The following is a 6,784-nucleotide window of genomic DNA, read 5'->3' as shown; positions in this document are numbered from 1 at the left end:
CATAAGACAGGTTTTATTTCCCCCTTCAGACTGAGACTTAGTGAGGCTAAAAAGCTTGGCTGAAGTTGCTCAGCTGGCAAACCAGGGCCAGATGTTTACCCATTCCGTTATGCTGCCAGCCACTCTGATGGGGGAAGCATTTGAGAAGTCCAGCCACCCACTTACTGGGTGACCTTGGGGGAGTCACTTTACCTCTTCGAGCCTCAGTTTCCCCATCTACAAAGTGAGCCTCTTAATGATTGTGTGAGTGGACTCGGAAGGGCTTTGCAAACTGCACAGTGCAGCGGGCTTGATGGGTTGATGAGAGTGGGCCCAGCAGGGTTCCTTCCGGCTGCTCCTCTCTGCATGCCGAGTGCCTAGCCCAGCACTGGGCACAGGTCCAGCAGGTACGAAATACGCCCTCAAAGAGTAAAAGAATGATTATCAATTGATATCCTTCATTCCTCTCCCAGGCAACCCTAACTCCCTGGAAACATGGGAGTCTGGGCTATTGAAGAGAACGGGCTTTGTCAAATTGGAGCGAGATGGGGGACCACCTGGTGCCTAAAATCTTCTCATCTCTGTCTCGTCGCCTGGACCCAGGGTCGGGAGGACGGTGGCTCTTGTCCTCCAGCCCCAGGCAGCATCCCCCGAGGTTATCAGTGCCGCTTAGAACAAAGGCTGGGACTGTGGGCAAGGGAGGCAGGCCGGCAGGCTGTCCCTTCAAAGCTTTTCCTTCTCCCTTTATATTTTTTAATTTCATTTTTTTTTCCTTTATCCAAAGGCCACAGAGCTGAAATAATTTATTTTGGACTTGAATAGGAAGCGATAAGCTGAAGAAGGGGCGGCCGGGTGGACAGGGTGGAAGCATTAGATTTTAAATTAGTCATTTGATGCTGGTTTGGGGACCAGAGCAAGGGCCCTGGCTGACAGAGAGGCGCCTGCGTCCCCTTGGCGGGCCACTGTGGTAGTGGGCGGAAGGGGACAAGAGGATGGCTGAGGGCTTGGTGTTGGCATTCAGGAGCTCACCTCACCTCACCACAGGCCTCCTTGTCCGTCTCCCTGCTTCCACTCACAAGCTATGTAACCTTGGGCAAGTCGCAGAGCCTCCGTTTTCTCATGCATAAAATGGGGATAATGGTTGTTCCCTCTAACACAGGTATTGGCAAACATTCTGTGTTAAGGGTGTGATAGTAAATGTTTTAGGATCTGCAGGCCAGGCTGTCTCGGTTGCAATGACTCAGTTCCACCATTATGTAATGAAAGCAGCCGTCCATAAGGCATAAATGGACAGTGACTGTTAAAAACATGCTGTTGACAAACACAGGCAGCAGGGGGCGTGCGGCCCAGGGCCCCTGCAGTTTGCAGACTCCTAACATCAGTGGGAAAGCTCAACAGGACAGACATGCACAGTGCCCATCTGTTACCTGACCAGTGAAAGACCCTCCCAAGTGAATTTCCTTTCTCAAACTGAGGATGAGTAGGAGAGCCGTGTCCTGGGACTGGGCCCCTGGTGGCCGTGTGGGACAGAGAGAACCAAGAGGGAGAGAAGACAGGCCGAAGCCACCTGCACTCTTCATGAGCCGCTCCTGGGAGCTCTCCCTTGCTGTCACCTTAGAGAAAATGCTGCTGGTTGCATTATAGACCTCGTTCTTGATGCTCCCCTCATCCACAGAGAGGGACGGGGAGGGCGTGATGTGTGGTGTACAGGTAAGAGCTTTGCTGGTGGAGAAGATCCAAACCTCATTATCCATACAGTTTGGTCATTCAGGGCAAATTATTTCACCCCTCACATCTATTTTCTCAGTTCTAAATGAGGAAAGGTCCTGTCTTTCAGAATTGTGAGGGTGAGAGAAACCTTACTTGTATTACTGCTGGCAAACATTTATTGAGTCCTTATCATGACCCGGGAACTGCTCTATGCACTTTGTAAGTTTTCACTTATTTAATCTTCACAACAGTCTGTGAGGTGAACGCTATATGCATCCCCAGCTTCAGGTGAGGAAACAGAGGTGCAGAGGGATCCCCAGCAAGTAGCCTCATTTGGTGAACTGATCCCAGAATCCACACTCTGTCATTTTGCTCAATGAATGGGTCACGAGTGAGGGTAGGCATGGCACTTAACACATAGTAGGGACTGAAGAATGTCTCGCCTTCCTGCCCTTTGCAAAGATGTCTATGGACAGGGATGAGATTTGGTCTGTTTGGGTTTGAAGTTGGTCTGGAAAAGTTCTCATTTCGTTTCCATCTTCTTTGCCGGGGACCAGGGAGCAGCTGGGTGTGCTGTGGATGGGGCGGAGGCGGGGGCACGCGGGTGGGTATGCGGCACCTTGCTCCCTCTCACCTGCACCCATTAACCAGATGGAACCTGGAAATGAGGCTGCGCGTGCAGCGGGGACAACTGGGGAATGCAATGAACACCTGGTGAGAAAGATCTCTATTTTCCCTTTAGAGCCCATTAAGGCTATGGAAACTCCTGCGCTGAGCGCAGACCTAATTAAGCTCAAATAGGGATGCCTAAGTGAAGATGGCAGGGAGGGTTATGCAGGGAGGGTCGTGGCGCTGGAGAGAAAAGCAAGCTCTGGAATAAAGCGAGGCTCCGTAGAAAGAGTTGCGCCCCTACAAAAGGTGTGACCCAGGGTAGACCACTGGTCCTTGACCATCTGCGTTCAATCTTTAATTTCCTTATTGACTCCTAAGGGTGTGAAAGGCAGCGGGAGGCGATCAAAGGTACACAGGGTTTTGTGTCTGATAGATCAGGGTTTGCATCCTGGCTCTTCTATCCCTTACCCTTGATCGCTGGTCTGTGAAAGGGGATGCCTGCCTGCAGGGTTGTTGTGCTGTGCATCTGACCCTGTGGTTGGCCAGGTGGATGCTCAGGAAATGGCTGCTGTTGTGATGACTGAGGGTGGAGAGGAAAAGCTACCCCGAGGCTCACTCAGCCTTGTCTCTGTTTGTTCTTGTCACTCCTCCTGTGTGAACTGGTTGCATGAAAACCTCTCTTCTCCTCCTCTCCCTGTGCTTTGCAACTGGGTGGGTGGGGTCCTCCCTCCTGACACTGGCCTTGGCCATGTCACTTCTGATGGCCAAGGGATCTCAATGAATCGATACAGCCCAGTATTTTTTTTTTTTAAAAATATATATTTTATTGATTTTTTACAGAGAGGAAGGGAGAGGGAGAGAGAGTTAGAAACATCGATGAGAGAGAAACATCCATCAGCTGCCTCCTGCACACCCCCCACTGGGGATGTGTCCACAACTAAGATACATGCCCTCAACTAGAATTGAACCTGGGACCCTTCAGTCCTCAGACTGACACTCTATTCACTAAGTCAAACCAGTTAAGGCCACAGCCCAGTCTTGAACACGCCTGCACACTGCAGCCGCTCTCACTCTGCTCCTCTGTGCTCCCCTGCATGCCATCCCAGATGATCCCTGATGAGAAACATGTGGAAAAGGGCTATGTCCCATCTGAAGGCCCGCTGATACCCAGCTATGTGAAAGTGCCAGCTCAGACCACAGACCACAGAGACACCCAGCCCAGCACAGGCTCCTGAGTAACAGTGCATGATCCTTGTTTTGAGCCACTGAGTTTTGGTGCCACTCATTACACAGCAGTAACAGTGGCATAAATAACAGGTACACCGACCATCAGGTTCTAGACATTGCTCAAAGCTCAGTTTAAGTTCCTGATCCTTTAAGAAGCCTCTCCAACAACACCATCTGGAAGTGCCCTCTCCTGTCTCACCCCCTCCCATGAGTCTCGAGGGCTGTATTCTGCAGCTCTGTCCTGAAACCTTTGCTGGAGTTGGGCTCTGTAAGGGCAGAGCAGCATTGACTAACTCTGTGGCCTCAAGCATAGCACCAGCACAGGGATTGAATGAGAGCAAGGAGTGAAGAAAGTATGAGTGAATGAACATGTCCCAGGGAGGTGAGTGGATGAGCACATGAATGCATGCATGATCCTCTGTCCATATCTCCCCCAAGGTGGCTAGTAAAGGGTGAAGTTTGAGTGTTTCCTCTTGCATTACCCAGAGCAGCCACTAGGAGTCGTCGCAAGAGTGTGCTAAGCTCTATTTGTGTGTATTATATTATGCCCTATTTACACGTACTCCATGTGGCAATAACACCAGCAGCGAGTATTTACAAAGCCATTACCATATTCCAGGCTAAATGCTTCACGTGGGTCATCTAGGTGAAGAGCCATAACCCTTGTGAGGGAGGGACCAACATCACTCCCATTTCACAGATGAGGAAATGGAGACTCAGAAAAACAGCGTAATTTGTCCACAGAGACATGATAAGTCAGTGCGGAGCCAATGTTTGAACTGGGGTTTGCTGAGGATAGAGCCTGTGGTGGTGGGTGCCTTCCCTGGCTTCTTGTCCTCTGACCCAGCCCAGAACTGGGGACAATGAAGCAGATTTCAGTCCATCAAGGAAAGCAATCAAGCTGATTGGCTCAAACAGTCTCTCAGGGTGGAACCACATTCTCCTGGTTACTATTGGAGCACACAACAGGACCTCAGAAGTTTGAAGGGGAATCCACTTGCTAGTCCCAAGCCTTAGCAGAGGGGTGGCTCACCCAGCTGGGGAGATGGTGAGAGTCTGAACCTACTGGTCCCTATGTGTCAGGTGGAGCAAGGGTCATTGGCCTGGAACATGGTAATGGTTTTGTAAATACTCACTGCTGGTGTTATTGCCACATAGAATTAGTGTATATAGGGCATAACATAAGGCAGTACGGTGTTATGTTCCAGACCCTCTGGGCCCACATGGGGTGTGAGGCAGCAGGATCCCCCAAGGACCTGGTGTGTGGGAGGCTGCTCAGAGACCCACCTCTCTCTGGAAGCTGGTCCTAGACTTGAGGGAGGCATAGTAAGTCCCTTCTGGTCTAATATCCAATTTGCCTGCTTCAGTTCCCCTTTATGAGAAATGATGCTCATCTATTATCTACCGCTGACTCGCCTGTTTCTTTCATAATTGATTCAAAATAGGAGGGGGGAGAGCTGTGATTATGTGTGACTTCAGGAAAGAAGGTTGGAGGAAAAAGATAGTGAGCTTAGGCTCCCTAGAGATGTGCAAGTACAGAATCACTAGATACTGGCTCTTTTAGTTTAGTTTTTTTTTGAGGCTAGATTAAATGGCTTTGGGTTCCTCTAAAATTCTATGATTCTTTTTTCCTTTGAAGCCATCAATAGAAAATTTTAGATAGTACACAATATTAAAACCGGCACAAAGACAGTAGCAGTTTTGGTCGAAGGATGATTTTCATGATTATATATACACTGCAGCCCATGTATTATAATAAATAGCACAACAGCGTGTTTTGTAATTTCTTTCTTTCTTTTGGCTCTGGCAGGGTCATTATCAAGAGAAGAAAGGCTCTAATGACAATTCTCTGCATCTTTCCAAAAAGGCCTTTCATGTCTGGCCTCAAAGCAGATTGGGGGGAGGGGGAGGCCTGGTGTGGATCCTCGTGTGGCCACCGTCCCCCGTGCCACCCTTCTCTCTGCTGTTTGGTTCAAGGCTGGACTATGCCTCTGCTGCCCTGGGCATTGGCTGTGGGGGGGGAGAGATGATGCAGGGGGAAGATTTCACGGAGATACAAGACAGACACGGGAGAGATGTGCGTGAAATCACAATAATGTGGATTCTTTGAGTGCAAGGGAGAAAGAGACCCCAAGTCACTGACGTTCCTTGCGGGCAGATGAGGAAGGATAGCACTCCAGCCAGAAAAAGGCAATGTCACATGTACTGAGCAGATCAGATCCAACCAGGATAGCAGACCTCTAAGACATGGGGTTGAATCTTTGGGCACAGCAGCAGGATGTGTGTTGGGATTAAAGGTTGGGTATGGACCTAAGGAAGCGGGAGGAGGCTAGGATGATGTACAGTCTCACCTGGGTCCCATGTGGGAGGGGGTTCCACATAGCAAGGTGGAGAATCTGGAGAAGGGGTCATTTAAGGGAACAGCAGCAAAGTCGGCATGGAACATTCTGAGTCAGAGTGCATGGGAGGTGATCTGCAAAAACGGATGTTCTTGTGTGACTGCGAGAAGGAGAGGAGCAGCCTCTGGTACCCAGGAACCGGTTGCCACTTGCATTAGGTCTGACTCATGGGAGCTGGCCTGGCCTTTCTGTTACAACCTGGTGTTTTTCTGTTGGACATAAACACCCTCACAAAACACAGGCACCAGGCAGGGTGACTACGCAAGTGTAATGAGATGAGAGAAAAGCAAGAGCCCTTAGTAATCTCATCCGGGCAGAGACACAAACAAGGTCACTGTGCGAATCCCAAAGTGCCAGACAGCCTCTCTTGCAGCTACTCTGTCCTTTACCTATTTCAGGTTTAGCCTTGCTGTGTTTTTTTGCTCCTTAAAATTTATTCAAGTACTCAACTGTTAAATTACCTACACTTCCTGAGCAGCCAGTTGAGTAGACTCCACACCTTACCTCCTCGAACCCTTCCCAAAGCACCTAACAGAGGCTCAAGTCCTAAACTAAGTCATCCAATTCCCTCTCATCGATGCTCCTCATGGTTCCCATGGACTGTGTTCTTCCTCGTTGCAATGAGCCATGAAGCCATGAAGCCCTTGACTACGAGTGTGTTCCTGGTGACCTTTTGGATGGGTGACGGTGACACATGAAGCAGCACTGGCTGCTGGGGGACAGTATCTCTAGAGAGCCTGTCACCTTTTTCCCAGGGGTTTCTATTTGCTCTCACTTTGGGCCTTCCCCAAACAATTCTGTTCTCCTGGCCATGGCAACCTCTTAGGGATTTGAAAGCAGTGAAATTCTCTCCCGTT

This window comes from Pipistrellus hanaki (genome assembly GCF_964339955.1).
Source record: "Pipistrellus hanaki genome assembly, chromosome: 11".
In the NCBI taxonomy this organism is placed as follows: Eukaryota; Metazoa; Chordata; class Mammalia; order Chiroptera; family Vespertilionidae; genus Pipistrellus; species Pipistrellus hanaki.
Note: the sequence above shows the minus strand (reverse complement) of the source record.